Below are 23,851 nucleotides of genomic sequence, written 5' to 3'. Positions count from 1 at the left end.
GCACTTAAGCGGCTGCAGCTATCGAGCTCGGTTATTTGAGGATTAGTTTGGAGTTGTTTGATCCTCTAAATTTGTCAGATGTGTCTCCGTGGTCGTTGTGAGAGATCTCAGCTCAATTATTTTAACTGTCATATGATGGTGTGAAAGAAAGTAGTAATATATATATAAAACTAGAGAGATTATCTTTCCGCTGCGGTTTTAAACTGAAAGTTGTTATTCAAAGTTTTACATTTTGGAGAGTCAACGGTAAAATACGCCCTCAGTTCGTATGACAAACGGTTCTGATCTAATACTCATTTGAACCCCATAGGGAAGAATTTGAAAGTTTTAAACCAACGATTGAAATTTTGATTTTGTACGTCGAACAGTAACGGAGGAATGAATACATTTTTACGGGGTGAATGTTTTTAAATATTTATGAACATGCAGGATATAGAAGAAAACCATTCATAAAAAATTAAGTTCGTGCCTGAAATGGTTTCGGAAGAATGGGTATTGTGTTCTTTAGAGTCAACCACCATCTAAAACCCTTAGGGGAGAAATGTTTTGAAGCATACGATATTTTATACCTAGGATATAAAAAAGACCCTTCTAGTAAAATTACAATTTTGTACTTCGAACGGTTTTGGAGGGATGAATAATTTCGTTTACGGAGCTATTCTCATTTAACACTTTAGGGATGGAACGTAAAAAATATTTCTCATTTCACACCTAGGATTTAAAATATATACCGCTATTTGGAATGCTGTCTTCCTACGTTAAACCGTTTCGGAGGAAGGAATGAATAAATTTGATTTCGGATCTTAAACCCATTTAACTCTCCGAGCGGTTAAATTTGTTTTAAACCCTCTGTTATTTAACACCTAGGATATCATTTGAAATTTTAACTTCATAATTCAAACGGTTTCATTTAAATGCATACTTTGTCATCACTTACCACCCCGCAGTCAAAACCCCCCTTAGAGGTGTATTGTCCACTTCTTATTTGCATCCTCATAAAAGGAATTCAACTCTTTTTACACCCCCTTAAGTTGATTCCAAACCCCACCCCCTCCCACACCACAAAAAACGTGTGCCTTTATTTTTAAACCATATTCCAAATACCAAATTTCTCGACCGTAACATCCTTCGTTTTGCAGATATAAGTATCCTCAAAGAAAGAATTCAACTAATTTTTCATTTCATTTATCTCCCCCACCCCCTAATAGGACTTCCCGAAAACAAAAGAATACTTGTTTCTTTAATTTTAAAGGAGATTCCAAATACAAATTTCATGTCTGTAACATCTTCAGTTTTTTATCGTCATAAAAAGAATTCAACCCCTTTTTCAGTCTTTCTTACAACCCCCACTCCTTAAGTATTTGTTCCAAAACAAATATACATGTCCTTTTATTTTTAAAAGGGATTAAAAATATCAATCTTCACGTCTGTAATGTGTTAAGTTTTGAGATATATTGTAGATATGTTTATTTTAAAAATTCACCCCCTTTAACACTTTCCCTTAAGTAGATTTTCAGGAAACAAATAATGCACGTTCCTTTACTTTTACAGGAGATTCCAAATACCAATTTTTACCTCTGTAGCATCTTCAGTATTTGATATATAAGTATCCTCATAAAAAGATTTCAACACTTTTTTCACTTCTTTTCACCCACCCCACCCCGTTAAGTGAATTTTCCGAAAACAAAAAGATACGTGTCTCTTTAGTTCTAAAGTAGATTCCAAAGACAAATGTCCATGTCTGAAACGTCTTCAGTTTTTGAGATATAAGTATCCTCATAAAAATAATTCAACACATTTTCCATTAATTTCTACAACCCTCCTTAAATGAATTTACCGAATAATATATGTGTTTCTTTATTTTTAAAGGAGATTCCAAATACCATTTTGACGTCTGTAATATCTATAGTTTTGGAGATACGAGTATCCTAATAAAATATTTCAACCCCCTTTTTCAGTCATTTTACCCCCTTAAGTGTGTTTTCCGAAAACAAAAAAATACGTGTTACTTTATTTTTATAAGAGATTAAAACTACCAATTATCAAGTCTTTAAACTGTGAAGTTTTTGAGATATAGGCACAAACATTTTAAAAATTCGCCCACCTTTTCACCCCCTTAGCGGCGGAATATCCAAAAATCCTCCCTTAGTCAGCACCTACATTGTAACATAAATATGTATTCTCAAAATTTCATGTCTTTATGTCCAGTAGTTTTATAAACACTATGTGATCAAATCTATCCGGACACCTGGCTGAACATGACGTACAAGTTCGTGGTGCCTTCCATCGGTAATGCTGGAATTCAATATGGTATTGGCCCATCCTTAGCCTTGATGACAGCTTCCACTCTCGCGGGCATACGTTTAATCAGGTGCTGGAAGGATACTTGGGGAATGGCAGCCCATTCTTCACTGAGCACTCCACTGAGGAGAGGTAGCGATGTCGCTCGTTGAGGCCTGGCATGAAGTCGACGTTCCAAAACATCCCAAAGATATTCTATACGATTCAGGTCGGGACTCTGCGCAGGCCAGTCCATGACAGGGATGTTACTGTCGTGTAACCACTCCGCCACAGGCCGTGCATTATGAACAGGCGCTCGATCGTGTTGAAAGATGCAATCGCTCTTCAACAGTGGGAAGCAAGAATTGTTTTCCAATCAATCAATACTGATCTGCATTTAGGGCAGTCACCCAGGTGTCATATTCCCTACCTGTTGTTTTACTAGCCTTTCCTAAATGATTTCAAAGAAATTGGAAATTTATTGAACGTCTCCCTTGGTAAGTTATTCCAATCCCTAACCCCCCTTCCTATAAATGAATATTTGCCCCAGTTTGTCCTCTTGAATTCCAACTTTATCTTCATATTGTGATCTTTCCTACGTTTTAAACCCCACTCAAACTTATTCGTCTACTAATGTCATTCCACGCCATCTCTCCGCTGACAGCTCGGAACATACCACTTAGTCGAGCAGCTCTTCTTCTTTCTCTCAGTTCTTCCCAACCCAAACTTTGCCACATTTTTATAACGCTACTCTTTTGTCGGAAATCATCCAGAACAAATCGAGCTGCTTTTCTTTGGATTTTTCCAATTCTTGAATCAAGTAATCCTGGTGAGGGTCCCATACACTGGAACCATACTCTAGTTGGGGTCTTACCAGAGACATATATGCCCTCTCCTTTACATCCTTACTACAACCCCTAAACACCCTCATAACCATGTGCAGAGATCTTTATCCTTTATTTACAATCCCATTTATGTGATTACCCCAATTAAGGTCTTTCCTTATATTAACACCTAGATACCTACAATGATCCCCAACAGGAACTTTCACCCCTTCAACACAGTAATTAAAACTGAGAGGACGTTTTCTAGTTGTGAAACTCACAACCTGACTTTTTAACCCCGTTTATCAACATACCATTGCCTGCTGTCCATCTCACAACATTATCGAGGTCACGTTGCAGTTGCTCAGAATCTTGTAAATTATTTATTACTCTATACAGAATAACATCATCCGCAAAAAGCCTTACCTCCGATTCCACTCCTTTACTCATATCATTGATATATATAAGAAAACATAAAGGTCCGATAATACTGCCTTGAGGAATTCCCCTCTTAATTATTACAGGGTCAGATAAAGCTTCACCTACTCTAATTCTCTGAGATCTATTTTCTGGAAATATAGCAACCCATTCAGTCACTCTTTTGCCTAGTTCAATTGCACTAATTTTTGCCAGTAGTCTCCCATGATCCACCCTATCAAATGCTTTAGACAGGTCAATCGCGATACAGTCCATTCGACCTCCAGAATCCAAGATATCTGCTATATCTTGCTGGAATCCCACAAGTTGAGCTTCAGTGGAATAACCTTTCCTAAAACCGAACTGCCTTCTATCGAACCAGTTATTAATTTCACAAACATGTCTAATATAATCAGAAAGAATGCCTTCCCAAAGCTTACATACAACGCATGTCAAACTTACTGGCCTGTAATTTTCAGCTTTATGTCTATCACCCTTTCTTTTATACACAGGGGCTAAAATAGCAACTCTCCATTCATCTGGTATAGCTCCTCCGACCAAACAATAATCAAATATGTACCTCAGATATGGTACTATATCCCAACCCATTGTCTTTATTATATCCCCAGAAATCTGATCAATTCCAGCCGCTTTTCTAGTTTTCAACTTTTGTATCTTATTGTAAATGTCATTGTTGTCATATGTAAATTTTAATACTTCATTGGCCTTAGGCTCCTCCTCTATCTCGACATTTTTCTTGTAACCGACAATCTTTACATACTGCTGACTGAATACTTCTGCCTTTTGAAGATCCTCACATACACACTCCCCTTGTTCATTAATTATTCCTGGAATGTCCTTTTTGGAACCTGTTTCTGCCTTAAAATACCTATACATACTCTTTCATTTTTCACTAAAATTTGTATGCATGCCAATTGTGCTTGCCATCATGTTATCCTTAGCTGCCTTCTTTGCTAGATTCAATTTTCTAGTAAGTTCCTTCTATTTCTCCTTACTTCTACAGCCATTTCTAACTCTATTTCTTTCCAGTCTGCACCTCCTTCTTAGTCTCTTTATTTCTCTATTATAATAAGGTGGGTTTTTACCATTCCTTACCTCCCTTAAAGGTACAAACCTGTTTTTGCATTCCTCAACAATTTCTCTAAACCCATCCCAGAGTCTGTTTACATTTTTATTTACCGTTTTCCACCGATCATAATTACTTTATAGAAACTGCCTCATGCCTGCTTTATCAGCCATATGGTACTGCCTAATAGTCCTACTTTTAAGACCTTCCTTTCTATCACATTTATTTTTGACTACGACAAAAACAGCTTCGTGAAGGTGCTTAAAACATCAATGTAGGCCTGTGCTGTGATAGTGCCACGCAAAACAACAAGGGGTACAAGCCCCCTCCTTTCACCCCTTAAAAATGTATTCATTCCTCCGTTACTGTTCGACGTACAAAGACAAATTTCAATCGTTGGTTTAAAACTTCCAAATTCTTCCCTATGGTGTTCAAATGAGTGTTAGATCAGAAAATAAATAATCATTTCCCCAAAACGTTTGTCATACGAACTGAGGGCGTATTTTACCATTGACTCTCCGAAATGTAAAACTTTGAATAATAACCTTCAGTTTAAAACCGCAGCGAAGCACGGGTATCTTGTTAATCTTATTATAAACGTGCAAAAATTTCGACATCCGGTTTTCTACGGATCTAACGTTTCATGACTCCTAGAAACCAAAAATATGTGTTTCTGAATATTACTATGATTTAATACGCCCTAAGGGCTACTTCCGAGGCATTTGAGCCGCAGACCTCGTCTGAAACGACGTTATGTTACCTTCTCCTAGTTGAGCCGGGATAACAATAGCGAGTTAGTGAGTTGTTCCTACCCTCACTTTTAACGTCCTGATCCCCTATTGTACAGTCTAGGTTTAGTGAATGGCTTTTCCCCACATCCTACTTACACGGTTTTAATGTATTTGGAATTTATCCAGAAAAATATTAGTACTATTAAGTGACTTAATTATCTCCAACAAATTGGTGAAATATTCTGTGAATGGCGTACTTTCCAACTTCCAGGTAATTCTGGACGTTAGTTAAGCACGTAACACCTTCTCTTAGAACAAATGTAAGATGATGTTACTCAAGTTAACTAAAGGTGTTTAGTTCAATAGACATCAAGATATACAGTGAGACAAGGGCACGACATTATGAGAAATAATTGAAAATAGGAAGCAATTCATTGTCAACCAGTGAGACCAAGACAACGAAGAGAAACCCAAACAATAAATTATAAGAAAAGTAATTTTTATGCTTCTAGTAACTTTCAGAAGGGAAAACGGTTATGTAATTTTGTATAAGAAAAAAATTTAAGGAAACAATCTAATGATTGGTGTTTTGATAACAACAAATCTAAAGAAGTTCACAGGTTTTCCTTAAGATTCGAATCACGAGTTACAAATTGAAGAGAGAAATTTAATCTGAAAACAAAGTAACAATGGACAAAAATGCCCTGTTGATAATAATAGAAGTAATCTGAATTAAAAGAAAAAGCTCCTGTCTAAAATAGGGACTACCACATCATGGACGCCCTTTGAAGACAGAAATCCTTATACGCCACTTCGTAAGACAGGCAATTTAAAGTTGCAATTTAATCGGGTTTCTTGTGGTCAAAAAATTATATCTCCCTGCAAACCCATTTAAAGGAGCAAAATATACTAATGAATTACTGAAACAATGCTTCAAATTCATGTAGAAATATGAAGCAATAACAAATATCAAAGAATGAGTATGCTGGTCCGGAAAGCAGCTGTCCTGTAAATGACCACACCGAAGGCTCTGCCTTTACTGATAGTTTATATTTCCTGACACTTTCCCTCTGGTAATTATTCTGTTCTGATGTCCTACAGAGTCGCATTCGTCCTAATTACCGAAGCTATGATGCTAATAGATTAGAAACTAGAACAAGTTACTTTAAGTTGATCCCAGAATTTTTACAAAGCTTATTGGGAATGTGTACTCCGTTTGATATTTCTATCTCTGTAACTGTGACAAGTCTGGGATTATAGCTAAATGGAAAATTATATCTCCCTGAATTCTTTCTAGAATTTAAGTCATAAACTCCAATCTATTTCAGGGATGGGCAAGGAGGATTCAAAGTTCCTAGTCTCCGAATCATTAAATACTGGCCATAACGGCCAGCACTTCAAAGTCGGGTAGTGTATCAATTACTGAGTTAGTCTTGAAATCATAAAATCCACACTAATATATTTGTAGCATTGTACAGGTGTATTGTTTACATTTTTACATTACAATTGGCTTTACCTCGCACCGACACAGGCAGGTCTTATGGTGACGATGGGGTAGGAATCGGCTAGGAGTGAGTATGAAGCGGCCGTGGCCTTAATTAAGGTACAGCCTCAGCATTTTCCTGCTGAGAAATTGGGAAACTACGGAAAAGCATCTTCAGGGCTACCGATAATGGGGTTCGAACCCACTATATTTCGAATGCAAGCTCACAGCTGCACGCCCCTAACCGCACGGCCAACTCGGTTGGTCAGGTGTGTTGTCGATTTGAGTTAATATATTTTATTGGAGTGTGCCAGAATCATGGTATAGTGGTAGCGTAATTGCTTCTTACCTGGAGGCACCGCGTTCTATTCCCGGCCAGTTAGGGATTTCAGTAGAATGGAGTTCACTCAGCTGGTGAAATCAATCAAGGAGGCAGTGGACCCGGTCAAGAAAGCCAAGCAATACAACTGAGGATATCTTCACGCTGACCACGTGGCACTCCAGTAACTACAAGCCATCTGACTGGGTAGCAGTCTTCTTGGCAAGCCAAGGGTCTAATGGGCTGTCGTACAGTGGATTTCTTGGTTTGTTTGTTTGTTTTGTGTATATTATGTATGAATTATTCTGTTAATAAAATATGTCTTACTACAGTAAACGTGATAACTGAATGAAAATCTCCCCTGCACATGCATAGGAATTACTGAGCGATGTTATTTAAAAACAATATAAATATAGCACAAATGTGTTCGCTAAGGAAGAATCTTCTGAGAGTCGTTTGTGTCTTAGTGGAAACAAACCTTTCACTTGTCCGTGTGACCATCTTCTGGTCCGGGTGCAGTTACTCCTGCAAATATATCTATAACAAATGTGGAACTATCCTAAAAACCTTGGAAGAGTATATTTCTATCTTCATTCAGTGTAATCTCTGGGCCTATGTCGAGGCATGTTTTCCATTCTCCTTGACTTCTCCACTTCCCTCTTCTCTTGAAGGCGTCTGCTCATTGAGTTACATTGGCTCGCTCCGGGTAGGTCGAGGTTATTTGTCCTTTGTAGAGAACAATGTATCTGTCTAATACAGCCACTGAATACAAGTGATAATCTTATTTCTTGTCGTAGCGGATCGAAGTGGTTAGATTGCTTTGTGAATGTGTTGAATATGTGGTGAATACAAGAGCATTTATCCACACTCTATACGGTGCTTCTGATTAACTTAATGTTTCCTTAATAATTCTGGTAACTTAATTCTCAAGCCATGGATGTTGTCTCTTTATGGGGTAAGAAGGGTGCAAATTTATTTTCAAAATATTATTATTATCATGATCATTATTATTATTACTATTGTACCGGGAGGTACACCTCTACGCAGCATATTTCAATCTTGCGCCTAAAAGAACTCCTCTACAGGAGAAACAGTGCACATGAAAGCTAGACCTACTTAAACCTTTACTCAGAAGATGTCACTACAGTAATTTGACGTAATTTTGTTATTGTGTGAATTTCTACTTGTTTTTGTTTTTCATTCATCAAGAAGTTTGGACATTCTCTCATAGATGTCACCGCTAAAGGAACCTATGATCATACACCCTGGTGCGAAGTGAAGGAACTTTTTGAAGAAATTTTCTGTTCATAAGTTTTTCTTTACTAAATTTCGTTCATTCATTTTTGGGTTGGCAATACTTATCTCTTCTTTCCGCCAGTTTTGAAGCTAGCCAGTCACGAATTTTTGTAATTAATTTCCAACCAATCGCGTACTTCTTCTTCGACTTCGAGTGTAACTTTTGAATGTAACCAATAAAATTCTGTGGGTGCGTCTTGATTATTCATGGAAGGTCTCGAACTTTCCCCGAGGGTTTATAAACTGCGGATTTTCACGTCTCTTGGCTTTTTATCAACATCTAACTAAGTGTGTGTGTCAAGCAGGAGGCGGGAGGTGCCTCTTTCATCAGGCAGCAATACTCCGACAATGTATGGCCACTTAACATCTCCACCTTTTGCTAGCTCCGCAGTTTAACCCGAGGGAAAGGTTCGAAACTTTAACCATGTAACCAGCTTCTTTAAAATGTAAATCTCCTTTCGGCTCATTTAAAATTTCATAAATCTTTAACTGTAAATCGGGGATAGAGAGTGATGCACCCTCTCGAGCTTCCCTTCATGTTGGTTTTGAGGTGACTGCGTTTTGTAACTGGTTTTCTTCCTTCCGTAAAGTCTTAACTTTTTTCTTATACAAGTCACCTCTGTAGTTTGGGAATTGTCCCTGTGTCATCGGCCCAGTAGGTTGGGTACAAGATACCCCTGTTTCATTTTTGTAAGTTGTGCCTTGAGGGCAACTAATTGTAAGTTTTCTGATATTGCCTTGAATAGGCTTGAAAAACTGAGAGCGTGTCAGCTCTTTTCAGGTGTTGTAAAAGTGCCTCTGGGAGGCTTGATATTTGAAGTTGGGAGCAAGTGCTCCAGGTATTAGGGGCGTTCTGCCCATTGAACAAATTTGTGCTCGTCTGTAACATTTGAGCTGGGAACTCAAAAATTGTAATACTAGGGCCTTGTAGCCCAAGAATGTTAAATTTCCGGAAACTTGGATCTTTCTAAGTCTTGTTTCCAAATTGCTATGTTATTGTTATCTCACTAAGTGAAAAGTTGTTAAAGTTTTGTTGTTTTTCGAAAATATAACCTTTGTTAAAATTTTAAATTAACTTTGACTTTGTAGTTAGACCTATTCATCCCGGCACCTTCTTTCACGTATGCTGGTCCACGGTTAACCCCGTAACAAGTGGTAGAAGAGCGTTGGTCAATGGGTCTCAATTAAGCCCCTTTATGACGGCTAAATATTGCATTTGGATCGAACTCTAAGTATTTTCTCAGTTGCAGGAATTTTTTTCTCTTTCCCAAATTTATTAATTTCTGTCATCATGTACGGCCCTCGCGAAGTCCTCCATCCCGGCTACTTGCGCAAGGAGGAATTGATTTATGAATTAGCTATTAGAAATGTTCAATCTGGAGGCACGGTTGCGGCTGATACCACCAAGCTGAAAGAGTCATTAGAGTTACCAATTTGTATCCCAACCTTGGGTGAGAAGGACATTGATGAGGCTCCCTCCACTATCACTGACAACACTACTGAGCTAGCATCTGTAGTTAGTTTTCTTGAAGTAAGTGATCCATCTCCCAATCAACTTAAACGAGGACAATCTAGACTGTTTCACTTTTACAATAGAGTAAGGGTCCTATTGTCTCTTAAACTAAAAGAGGACCATGCTAAGGAGGCTAGCAGCCTTGTTGATAATCTCTCCGAAATGTCAAATAAGGTTCTTCAATTGTTGACTGAGTCAGCTACTCCCAAAACTGACCAAGCCACTATTGTAAACATAGCTAATGAGGAGGATTCTTCCAAAGGGGAAGAAAGTAGAAAATCTGTGGCTACTTAACAGATGTCTGCCCCAATAGGAAATGAGTCTGATCGTGGTACCTCAATTCCACCTTTCTTTTTAAATAACGCTGTCTCTGAAGCTTCTTCACCCCTAGGCCGTTACCGGTTATGTCACTTGGCTTTAGTAGTTTGCCTCATCCTTTGGCTATGTTGCTTAGGGGAATTTCAAAATTTTCTATTAATTAGACTAACGAGGTTATTTCATTTTTAAGGCTTTTAGTTGAGTTTCAAGATCACGTTCTAGTGTTTTCGCTTTACCCTTCTCAAATTCTCCAGATTATTTACACTTACTCCATTGGTGTCCTCTCGGACAAGATAGTCAGAGCTATAGCTGAACCATCTGCTATAGAAGACTTCCATGGACACATTTTGGCGAATTTCATTTCGGCTCGAGCAGCGTCATCATTAATTCAAAGGTACTATTACAGAGTACAGCGACTGGATGAAAATCTTGCCGACTTCATCCAGGACATTAAGTTCTACACTAGGGTATTTGCTCTTCATTTCCCAGAAGATCAAATTGTGCAGGCCATTGTGGAAGGGATTTCCCCGCCCTACAGGTCGTATTTGTGTTTTGCGTCGTGTCCCCAACCTTTTGCTGAATTAGAGGCCATGGCGGTTTCAGCCGAAGGAGTTAGGTATGCCGACACCTTACGAGTCGCTAAGGAGCCCCCTCTTTCTTCGAGTAACTTTCGGCCTCCACCTCGCCGAACTTCCACAACCCGCAAATGTTATGCTTGTGGGTCGGCAGATCATCTCCGGAACAAGCGTCCTTTGATTAAAACCAGTGGGACAAAGAATGGAGTAGGTTCATCCCAAAGATGTTTCAAGTGTGGCTCATTTAATCACCTTGCCAAGAACCGTCCTAATGCCAATAGCACCCCCTCCTGTTCAACTTCTGGTGCAACCTCCACCAACTCAAATGATAGGAAATGACTAGTATCCTCGGCTGAGTCCGCCAATTCTTCACATGGCTCAGCACTGGTTAAAACCACCGAAAGCTCAGAACAGGGTAGCAGTTCTTCTAACCCAGCATTCGAATGCCCCAAAAAATGTCTTAGGATTGCGGCGGAGACCCCCGCACGTGTACCTTTTCTCAAAATTGAGTTGAATAATGAGCCAGTTACAGCTCTATTGGACTCAGGGAGTGTTTGTTCCTTTATTTCGGCTGAGTGATATTCCCAATTAAAGTCCGTTTGTAAATTTTCTGATTATTGTTCGTCTTCCGTTCAATGCGTTTCGGCTAATTCTTCTCCATTAGAAATTTTAGGTTTCCTATATGTCAAAATTCGTATTTCTAAATCCTCTTGGAAAGTAAAACTGTTTGTGGCTAAGCACTTGTCTTGCCCCATTATATTAGGAGCGGATTTCATGTCTCACACCGGTCTAGTGCTCGACATCCAGAGCAAGTCGTGCACCTTCAAATTTGCTAATAATTGTAAAATTCCCTGGCTAAAATGTAATTCTGTGTCATGTTCATCTGTTTCGTCTGCACAGGATGAGATGTTGTTAGACCTTCAACATCTACCTGAGGAGCAGGCTGAGAGTATTCGTAAGTTGTGTCAGTCGTTCCCAGATGTTTTCTCCGATACTCTTGGTGTTACCGACCTTATCAAATACAAGATTGAGGTTACGGGTTCGATCCCCGTTAGGTTTCCACCTTATAGGCTATCTCCTCCTAAAATGAAGGCTCTCAAGGAGATGATAGATCAAATGCTAAAAGATGGTATAATTCGACCCTCTAAGTCGGCGTATTCACCGCGTATTTTCCTGGTTCCGCCCCAAGATGGCTTCAGGCCTGTGATTGACTATAGGGCTTTAAATCGGAAGGTGGTGTTACAATCAGTGCCTCTTCCCGACCTTCACTCTTGTTTTTCATGGTTTCGGAAAGCTAAGTTCTTCACCATCTTAGACCTTAATCAGGCGTATAATCAAATCCCTCTAGACGAAGAATTCAAACGTCTCACAGCTTTTGCCAGGGATTGGAACTTGTATGAGTACAGGCGCGTGCCTTTCGTGCTCCCCACGGGGGCAGCTGTGCAAACGAGACTGCTAGATAGGGTCTTCTCCGACATCAAGTCTGAATACTTGTACCATTATCTTGATGATGTCGTCGTATATTCTGAGACCTTTGAAGACCATCTAGATCATCTGAAAGAGGTCCTTAATCGCCTTCGTAAGGCAGGGCTCACTGTGAAGTTATCTAAAGTAGCTTTTGCTAAACCATCCATGTCATTCCTAGGGCATATTGTGTCGCCCGATGGTGTTTCTATTGATCATTCTAGAACACAGGCCATCCGTGATTTCAAACCTCCTAAGGACATCAAAGGTATTGCCAGGTTAATCGGCATGGTGAATTTCGTCAGGAAATTTATTCCTAACTTCGCTAACAGAGCGGCGCCCTTGAACGTACTTCGTAGGAAAGGCGTCAAATTTGAGTGGGGACCTTCTCAACAAGCCGCTTTCGAAGATTTGAAATTAGCTCTTTGCAACGCCCCTGTCCTTGCTATGCCCGATTTCTCGAAGAAATTCATCGTTCAAGCCGACGCGTCGTCATCGGCGGTGGCTGCTGTGCTTCTTCAAGAAACTGAACTCGGAAGACGACCCATCGCCTATGCTTCTAGGACACTATCGGCTCAAGAAGCCAAGTATTCCATCTATGAACTTGAGGGTTTGGCAGTCTTATTTGCACTAGAGAAGTTCCACCTCTATCTGGAATATGTCAAGTTCGACTTGGAAACAGAAAACCAAGCCTTGAGTAGGGTCTTAGCTAGGCTGCGTCGTACGGGTCGTATAGCCCGCTGGGCCATCAGGATTTCTGCCTTCCAATTTGACTTTAGGCACATTAGAAGATCTGAAAATATTGTGGCGGATGGATTATGCCGCATGTTCGCTCAAGATGTAGAGACCTCCGATTTGGAAGATAGTTATTCCCTTCCCAAGGCCATACCTTCGGGCATTAACGCCATTCTAACTGATGCCCCCATGTTGTTCAGGGATATTGAAAAATATCAACGTGAAGATCCTGTGCTGGCCCCTATTATGGAAACCCTTTCTTCTGGGGAACATGTCGTCCCTTATGTGTTGAGGAATGGGGTTTTGTGTTGCCCGTCGAGGCATGATCAAAAGATGAAAGTTGTGGTTCCAGCTGTTCTTGTACCTATGATCTTCAAGTACTACCATGAGACCCCATTAGTGGGCATTTAGGCATCTTCAAAACTCGAGAAAAGATCCGAGAGATGTTCATCTGGAAAGGTATGGACGGTGAAATTCGTGAATTGGTAAAAGCTTGTAAATCTTGTTTGCTTAGTAAGCCCACATAGTCCACTAAGCTAGGGCTACTATCTTCCCATCAAGCATCGCGCCCCATGGAACGCCTCTATATCGACTACGTAGGACCCTTCCCCCAATCAAAGGGGAATGCCAACAAATTCATTCTCGTGTGTGTAGATGGTTTCACAAGATTTTCCTGGTTATTTCCGACTAAGCTGGCTACCGCTCAGTCCACCATTGCTTGTTCAAAAACCATCTTTGCTTCTTTTGGTCCGTGTCAATATTTAGTTTCTGATAATGCTAAGGCATTTGCCTCCAATCTCTTCCGTAAATTCTGTTTTGATCTGTCCATCTCTCATGTAACTACTTCGGCGTACTATCCTCAACCATCTCTGGCTGAGCGGGTCAATCGTAATCGGAGATCGGCGCTCATTGCATTTCATCATGATGATCATTCCAGGTGGGATACATCCCTGCATTGGTTGGCCTTCGCTTTGAATTCGGCGGTTCATGAATCTCATAAGTTCACCCCTGCTTCCACGATGTTTAAATTTGTGCCTAACACGCAGCTCTCTAACCTTTGGTCACTCAATAATATTCTACCAAGGACAATAGATCCCGATATTATTAGAGATCTATGGAAGAAGGCTAAGGCCAATCTTAAAGTTTCTCATGAAAAGGTTAGGAAAAGATATGGTCGTGGACGGAGGCCCACCAATTTAAAAGTAGGAGATCAAGTCATGGTTAAAAACTTTGTTCCCGCGGGCAAGCTTTCCCCCCAGATATCATGGACCGTGCATCATTTTAGATTTCCTGACTCCTGTTACATTATTGGTGAGCAATCCAGCCACCGAGAGGATCTTTAGAGTTCACCTGTCTCAGGGTAAACCGGTGTAAGGTCATTGTTAACTTTACCATCAACCTTTAGCAGCTGGTTGAAGGTTATATTTTTTAGAGGCCTTATGCCCCATATTTCTGTATTGTGTTAGCTATATATATTGCATGTAAGATCTTCCCCTCTGGTTTTTCTGCTGTCCATTCCTGAGTGGCCATTACCAAGCCTCCGCTTCCTGCATATCCACACCGTGGCATGAAGAGCCTTCCACGCCGCCCGGTCCTCAGCATCACCAATAAAGATCGTACCTTATTTTCTCAAGTCACCAACGACACGTCTGTCGCTGAGATCTTACTGTTTCAGTGCCCCCGCAGCCGTTCGTCGCCGTACCACCACTGAGGTGGGGTACGGCCCACTCCACTCCCGTGATATCTTCCTGTGTACGGCGCGCCGGAGTCCATCTCCCGGCAAAGGCTTAAGTGCGGCGCCCCTACCGCCAGTTCATCTGGGGACTGGAGATATGCTTCTGATCCGCGGCGTTCATCACCACGACTACCCCTCTCATAATAGCGGGAGAGGTGTATCTGAGGGTACTTGAGGGGTCCGGGCGACCTCAACTGGACATTGGCAGCGGCGGCAGGTCTTGCCGTCAAAAATATGCACATGTATTTTACCTTTTATGACTACAAGGACACTCTAAAGCTTGAGTTTAACAAGTTTCTACCCATTAACGGGAAAAACTTAGAAATTTTTTCTTCAATATGAATTAAAAATCCCTTCAAAATTCTTCTGTGTCCCCCCTTGGAAGGACATTTGGGGGGAGGTCTGTACCTGGAGGTACACCTCTACGCCGCACATTTAAATCTTGCGCCTAAAAGAACTCCTCTACAGGAGAAACAGTGAACTTGAAAGCTAGACCTACTTAAACCTTTAATCAGAAGATGTCACTACAGTAATTTGACGTAATTTTGTTATTGTGAAGTTTCCAGAACGGTGTGAATTTCTACTTGTTCTTGTTTTCCATTCATCAAGAAGTTTGGACATCCTGTCATAGATGTCACCGCTAAAAGAACCTATGATCATGCACCCTGCTGCGAAGTGAAGGAACTTTTTGAAGAAATTTTCTATTCATAAGTTTTTCTTTATTAAATCCGTTCATTCATTTTCGGGTTGGCAATATCTATCTTTCCTTTCCGCGAGATTTGAAGTTAGCCAGTCACGAATTTTTGTAATTAATTTTCAACCAATCGCGTACTTCTTCTTCGACTTTGAGTGTAACTTTTGAATGTAAGCAATAAAATTCTGTGGGTGTGTCTTAATTATTCATGAATGGTCTCGAACTTTCCCCGAGGATTTATAAACTGCGGATTTTCACGTCTCTTGGCTTTTTGATCAACATCTAACTAAGTGTGTGTATCAAGCAGGAGGCGGGAGGTGCGTCTTTCATTAGGCAGCAGTACTCCGACAAGGTATGGCCACTTAACATATTCACCTTTTGCTAGCTCCGCAGTTTAACCTGAGGGAAAGGTTCGAAACTTTAACTTTGTAACCAACTTCTTTAAAATGTAAATCTCCTTTCGGCTCATGTAAAAATTTCATAAATCTTCTAAACTGTAATACGGGGATAGAGAGTGATGCACCCTCTCGAGCTCCCCTTCATGTTGGTTTTGAGGTGACTGCGTTTTGTAACTGGTTTTCTTCCTTCCGTAAAGTCTTAATTTTTTTCTTATACGAGTCACCTCAGTAGTGTCCGACTCGTTGGCTGAATTGTCAGCGTACTGGCCTTCGGTTAAGGGGGTCCCGGGTTCGATTCCCGGCCGGGTCGGGGATTTTAACTTTCATTGGTTAATTCCAGTGGCCCGGGGACTGGGTGTTTGTGCTGTCCCCAACATCCCTGCAACTCACACACCACACATAACACTATTCTCCACCACAATAACGCGCAGTTACCTACACATGGCAGATGCCGCCCACCCTCATCGGAGGGTCTGCCTTACAAGGGCTGCACCCGGCTAGAAATAGCCACACGATTTATTTATATATACCTCAGCAGTTTGGGAATTGCCCCTGTGCCATCGGCCTAGTGTCCCTTAGGTTTTAAGAAACCTGTTCTAGGAGTGCAAGTACTCGCCTCCATTCTATTTGTGTGTGCCTTGAGGGCAAGTAATTGTAAGTGTTCTGATATTGCCTTGAATGGGCTTGAAAAACAGGGATCGTGTCAGCTCTTTTCAGGTGTTGTAAAAGTGCCTCTGAGAGGCTTGATATTTGAATTTGGAAGCAAGTGCTCCAGGGATTAGGGGCTTTCTGCCCTTTGAACAAATTTGTGCTCGTCTGTAAAATTTGAGCTGCGAACTCAAAAACTGTAATACTAGGCGCTTGTAGCCCAAGAATGTTAAAGTTCTGTAATCTTGGATCTTTCTAAGTCTTGTTTCTAAATTGCTATGTCATTGTTATATAACTATGTGAAAAGTTGTTAAAATTTTGTAGTTTTTCGAAAATATAACCTGTGTTAAAATTTTAAATTAACTTTGACTCTGTAGTTAGACCCATTCATCTCGGTATCATCTTTCACCTCTGCTGGTCCACGGGTAACCCCGTAACAACTATTATTATTATTATTATTATTATTATTATTATTATTATTATTATTATTATTATTATTATTATTAAGGAAGGAATATGTCGTAGTGTACCTAGAATTTTAAGAAAATAAATTTTGCACTTCAGAAACGTTTACATGTTAAAATCATTTCGATTCAACTTCTCGTAATTTATTTCAAAATGAAAGCAAGAACTTCACCTTATTTTAACTATGCTGAGGTACGTCGTTTCTCTGTTGTTCATCCTGGAGTTTTTTTTACCATGAATTATATTTAATTCTTGAAGACCTATTGATTGAAATTGGTGACTAGAGTATTAGGGTGCTCCTCCCAGGATCGGTTATACCTTGTTAAGTAACTAAAGTTTGTATACTGTTACAGTGTGAATGATGTAAAAAATTGGCGTATTAATAAAATCTATCCCCTCTAGTATAATATTTTACATCCGCATGCACCATTATTGTCTGCCTCTGTGGTGTAGTGTTTAGTGTGATTAGCTGCCACCCCAGGAGTCCTGGGTTCGATTCTAGGCTCTGCTACAGAATTTGAAAGAGGTACGAGGACCGGAACAAGGTCCACACAACCTCGGGAAGTCAAATTAGTAGAGGGGGTTCGATTCCCACCTCAGCCATCCTCGAAGTGATTTTCCGTGGTTTTCCACTGCTCCTCCAGGCAAATGTTGGGATGGTACCTGACTTAATGCTACTGCCGCTTCCTTCCTTATTCCTTGTCTATTCCTTCCAATATTCCCATCCCCCTACAAGGCCCCTGTTCAACATAGCAGGTGAGGCCGCCTGGCCGAGGCGCTGGTCCTACTTCTCAGTTGTATCCCCGACCCAAAGTATCACGGCCCTTAAAGTGGTAGAGGTGGGATCCCTCGCTAAGTCCGAGCGATATAACCAATCCTGGAGGGTAAACGGATTAAGAATGGAAGAAAGAAAGAAAGAAAGAAAGATGCACTATTATTCCAGCTTCTCTAACTTCCAGTACTATTAAACAAGGCTTGTCACAATAATGTCGTTGCTGAATCTCGTATGTAATGATAATATCAATGTCAATATTGCGACATTTACATGCCGATTAATATGATGACGTTTAGAACATATCATTTAAAGTTTTAAAAACTGACAAATCCATCTACACTGACTGACAGAGCAAATGCAACACCAAGAAGGAGTGGTCAGAACTTTATGCCAATTGCAGGGTAGACTGACGTCACTGAGGTATGCTCATGATGTGAAATGCGCCGCTGTGCTGCGCACGTAGCGAACGATAAATGGGACACGGCGTTGGCGAATGGCCCACTTCGTACCGTGATTTCTCAGCCGACAGTCATTGTAGAACGTGTTGTCGTGTGCCACAGGACACGTGTATAGCTAAGAATGCCAGGCCGCCGTCAACGGAGGCATTTTCAGCAGACAGACGACTTTACGAGGGGTATGGTGATCGGGCTGAGAAGGGCAGGTTGGTCGCTTCGTCAAATCGCAGCCGATACCCATAGGGATGTGTCCACGGTGCAGCGCCTCTGGCGAAGATGGTTGGCGCAGGGACATGTGGCACGTGCGAGGGGTCCAGGCGCAGCCCGAGTGACGTCAGCACGCGAGGATCGGCGCATCCGCCGCCAAGCGGTGGCAGCCCCGCACGCCACGTCAACCGCCATTCTTCAGCATGTGCAAGACACCCTGGCTGTTCCAATATCGACCAGAACAATTTCCCGTCGATTGGTTGAAGGAGGCCTGCACTCCCGGCGTCCGCTCAGAAGACTACCATTGACTCCACAGCATAGACGTGCACGCCTGGCATGGTGCCGGGCTAGAGCGACTTGGATGAGGGAATGGCGGAACGTCATGTTCTCCGATGAGTCAAATCCGGCAGTAACTGTGGAGCGCCCTACCGCTAGACAACGTGGCATCATGGTTTGGGGCGCTATTGCGTATGATTCCACGTCACCTCTAGTGCGTATTCAAGGCACGTTAAATGCCCACCGCTACGTGCAGCATGTGCTGCGGCCGGTGGCACTCCCGTACCTTCAGGGGCTGCCCAATGCTCTGTTTCAGCAGGATAATGCCCGCCCACACACTGCTCGCATCTCCCAACAGGCTCTACGAAGTGTACAGATGCTTCCGTGGCCAGCGTACTCTCCGGATCTCTCACCAATCGAACACGTGTGGGATCTCATTGGACGCCGTTTGCAAACTCTGCCCCAGCCTCGTACGGACGACCAACTGTGGCAAATGGTTGACAGAGAATGGAGAACCATCCCTCAGGACACCATCCGCACTCTTATTGACTCTGTACCTCGACGTGTTTCTGCGTGCATCGCCGCTCGCGGTGGTCCTACATCCTACTGAGTCGATGCCGTGCGCATTGTGTAACCTGCATATCGGTTTGAAATAAACATCAATTATTCGTCCGTGCCGTCTCTGTTTTTTCCCCAACTTTCATCCCTTTCGAACCACTCCTTCTTGGTGTTGCATTTGCTCTGTCAGTCAGTGTATATTGTTAATTTTATTCCATGAGATACTCTTTGTAACAGTTACAACACATATCTGTTGACCAAAGTCAATACTAGGCAGCAGTGGCTGTTCCTGACATATTCTGGCAGAGTTGTGCCGCCATCTCTCCCCCCCCCACAATCGGTCCGGTTTTCACTGTCTAGCACCATGATACTTTAGATTAATAATAATAATAATAATAATAATAATAATAATAATAATAATAATAATAATAATAATAATAATATGATGATGATGATGACACTGGCTAAATTGAAATCTGCTTGCACTACAAAATTAATTAACTACATTGCAATGGAATTTATGCACACACATTAACAGGCTAACAGCTAATGCAATCACGACTATTATGACACTGCCCTGTTACACTGATCACTATCACAAGTGATAATGACAACATTCACGAAAACAAATAAACAGTGCACTCCCGAACTTTTTCTCTCCTTGCTCAACTTTCAAAGTATGACAACGTATTTAAGAATTTGACCATCCTAGAAATAGTGCTGTTACATTATGGTTACATTTTGAATCTTTATTTTAGCTTCTTTATAGAACTGAATCGTTTAAATAGTCACTATAATGGAATTCATTGTTTTGTAAAATGTTTTAGAATTAATCTCTAACAACAAATAATATAAGACGTGGGGGGGGGGGGAGGGGGGAATGCCTAGGTACATTGCAAAATGGTTAGCGGTGTTGCTGAGGGCTCCCCCGTTCAGCGCTTACACCCGCCTGGGCTCTTCCTTCCCCCGACAAGTCATTTTATCCTTCCAGGCTCCTCTCGCAGCCCGCACATTTGTTAACTCGAGGAACTTACTGAGGGCTCTGCCGGACAGACATACACCCACCTGCACTCTTCCTTCCCCTAACAAGCCAACATCGTTCTTCCAGGCTCCTCCCGCACTCCGCACACTGGGCACCTACTCGTGGGCTCTGCTGCCACAGTCCGAGCGCCTGACGACCAAAGAGAAATAATCGTGCTTGCTGGACAGCAGCCAGGGTCTGAAAGCCTTTTCCATTTTCTTGAAAATAGCCAGCCAAAATAAATAAAGCCAAAATAATAAAGATGACAGTTTAGAACTGAATACCACTCCACATGAGTTCGACTTCGCTACATTTGTCCATCTCTTTATGTAATCAATTACAGAGTTAAATAACGTTAAATGTTTTCGAAAAGGTGACGGGGCGGCGTCGAAAAGCCCTTCATACAGGTACCGCCACTGCCAGGCAGGTGAACATCGCGCCTTCTGTAGTAAACATTACTATTGTATTAAAATGTCCTTGATTCAGTTTGTGTGTGGTGAATTTTGTAGCGATGATTACAGAGGATATACTGAACACATAATATGAATTGACAACAACTTATGAACATAGATAATATTTTCGTCATGGTCAACTATCGGATAAGGAAACTGGTCTACTTTACTCCTGTTCTGAGTGTAACATTTGCCAGGTCTTCCCACATTCACATGTAGAGCATGCCACTTTACTGTCTTTAGGATCAAATTAACGACATCTCACGTAGCCTAGCTGTAATTTTATAATCTACTAGCAAGATGCCCGTGCTTCGCTACGGTATTATACTGAAATTTATAATTGAATGGATATCGATTTATATATAATCCGTCAAAATTCGAGATCTGACTCGTTTTCCGAGAGATTACGGCAAGTTCCCTCCCATTTTTCAATCTTTCTTTCCAGCAATCGATTTCGTACTTCCCGGGCTAGGACCATGTATTCCACCCGGTCAGTTCGGTCCCTAAAAGTTTGCCATCTTTTCAATAAGCATTTTTAATATGGATCAAATTCTTGAGGAGATTCGGCGTGGTGTCTTCTTGGGTGCCTTGGGAGTACTGAACCCGCGGCCGGACTGCATTTGTAGTCATTACCCGTCCAGACCCGTTTCCAGCGCGGTCCACACATTTGACGACGGTCCAGAATATTATTATTATTATTATTATTATTATTATTATTATTATTATTATTATTATTATTATTATTATTATAGATGTTCTGGACCCCACAGCGAGATGCAAGACCGCTAATTGGCGGTAAATTCCATCTGCTGCCATTGTCATTTTTGACATTGTGGCCAGCACCATTGTCGCGCGTAGGCAAGTACGCGGAATTTCTGGCGATACGAATGACATACTTCCGTGCATTATTGACCTTATTATAGAGGTGAACAATTGGACAGTCAATCTCATTCCTATCGTTTATTTCAAATGTTTTTAATTTTTATTTATATGCCAGGAGAATCTACTGTAATCAAAGAACGTTCTCCGAAGGAAAAGATGGCTCTTTAAAACGAACCCAGGAAAGATTAAACATGATCGGTTTATGCTCAGAATAAGTACATCGAAAATCCACAGCCTGTTTCCAGTCATTCGACAGGGTCAGGAATGGAATGAATAAACAGTAAAATCAATTGGTCTAACCTCCATTTACACCCCACCGTCGTTAGTTTCATTCACCCCCCCCCCCCCGCAAAAAAGAAAAGGCGTGTTTCTTTATGTTTAAAAGAGATTCCAAACTCCAATGCTCACGTCTATAACCTTCAGTTTTGAGATATAAGTATCCCCATAAAAATAATTCACTTTTTTCACATCTTTCACACTCCTCCCCCGCCCCCTAGCGAATTTTCCTGCAACAAACTCGTTTCGTTAATAGAAAAGTATCTTCTAAATACCAATTATCACGACTCTAACTTCTTCAGTTTTTGATTTATGTGTCCTCATGAAAGGAATTCAACTCCTTTTCACTCCCGCCCCCAAGATTATTTCCTCCCCCCCCCCACCAAAACGCGTTTTTCTTTGATTTTAAAGGAGATCCAAATACAAATCTTCACGCCTGTAACAAATATAGTTTTTATTAGATGTAAGTATTCTCATACAATTAAGTCTATTTTTCAATAATTTATCCCCCCCCCCTCATTGGATTTTCGGAGATTACGCGTTTCTTTACTTTTTAAAGCAGATTCAAAATATCAAATTTCACGTCTATAACCTTCATTTTTGAGATATCAGTAGCCTAATTAAAAGAAATCAACACTATCTTCAGTCAATTTAACCCCCCCTCCACCCAAGTGGTATTTCCGAAAACTAAAAATACACGTTTCTTTATTTTTAATAAGATAAAAAATACAATTTTTCACTTCTGTAACACGTTAACTTTTTTGAGATAAACTGTAGAAATTCTCATTTTAAAATTTCACCACTTTTAGTTCCCCTTAAGTGGAGTTTCCAAATACAAAACACCTATGTTTCTTTACATTTACAGAAGATTCCAAATACACACATTTTACGTCTGCAACATTTTACGTTTCTCAGATATTCTGTAGATATAGTCTTTCAAAAAATTCACCCCAATTTGTCACTCCTGTTCAACCGCCATTAATTGGATTTTCCAAAAGCAAAATAATACGTATTTCTTTGTTTTTAAAGGAGATCCCAAATACAAATTTTCAGTTCTGTAATATCTTCAGTTTCTGAGATATATGTATCCTCATTAAAGGCATTCAACCTATTATTCACCCTTTTAAACCCATCCTATTGGGATTTACAGAAAACAAAAAAATACGTTTTCTTTCATTTGTAAGGGAGATTCTAAATACCAATTTTTACATCTGTAAACTTTTAAAGTTTTAAGATGTAGACACACTTATTTTAAAAATTCACCCCCCCTTTTCACCCCCCATTATTTGGATTTTCCAAAAACGAAAAAATTCCTGCTTCTTTAGTTTTAAAGTAGATCCCAAATTCCACTTTTCAGGTCTGTAATATCTCCAGGTTCTGAAATATAAGTAGCCTCATTAAAGGCATTCAACCTTTTCTTCACCCTTTTCCACCCTTCCTATTGGGATTTTCCGAAAACAAAAAAAAAATATGTGTTTCTTTATTTTTAAAGGAGATTCTAAATACCAATTTTTACATCTATATGCTTTAAAAGTTTTGAGATATAGATACACTCATTTTAAAATTTCACCCCCTTTTCTGCCCCACCATGAATTGTATTTTCCAAAAACAAAAAATACGTGTTTCTTTATTTTTAAAGGAGATCCCAAACACCAATTTTCAGGTCTGTAATATCTTCAGTTTCTGAGATATAAGTATTCTCTTTAAAGGCATTCAACCCCTTTTTCACCTCTTTTCACCCCTCCTATTAGCATTTTCCGAAAACAAAGAAATACGTGTTTCTTTATTTTTAAAGAACATTCTAAATACCAGTTTTTACATCTGTAAACTTTAAAAGTTTTGAGATATAGATGCACTCATTTCAAAAATTCACCCCCCTTTTCACCCTCCCATTAATTGGATTTTCCAAGAACAAAAAAATACGTGCTTCTTAATTTTTAATAGCGAACAAAAGTTCCAATTTTCAG

The 23,851-nt window shown here is 40.5% G+C and overlaps 1 protein-coding gene across 1 annotated transcript in view; it reads right to left on the bottom strand.

The window, feature by feature from the left end:
- The window catches only part of LOC136863149 (sodium channel protein Nach), a 139,294-nt gene that overhangs the window by 29,820 nt on the left and 85,623 nt on the right, over positions 1–23,851 (bottom strand). The gene's annotated exons all lie outside the window — the stretch shown is intronic.

This window comes from Anabrus simplex, chromosome 2 (genome assembly GCF_040414725.1).
Source record: "Anabrus simplex isolate iqAnaSimp1 chromosome 2, ASM4041472v1, whole genome shotgun sequence".
In the NCBI taxonomy this organism is placed as follows: domain Eukaryota; kingdom Metazoa; phylum Arthropoda; class Insecta; order Orthoptera; family Tettigoniidae; genus Anabrus; species Anabrus simplex.
The sequence above is the reverse complement of the archived record's forward strand: the minus strand, read 5'-3'. Positions and strand labels throughout refer to the sequence as shown.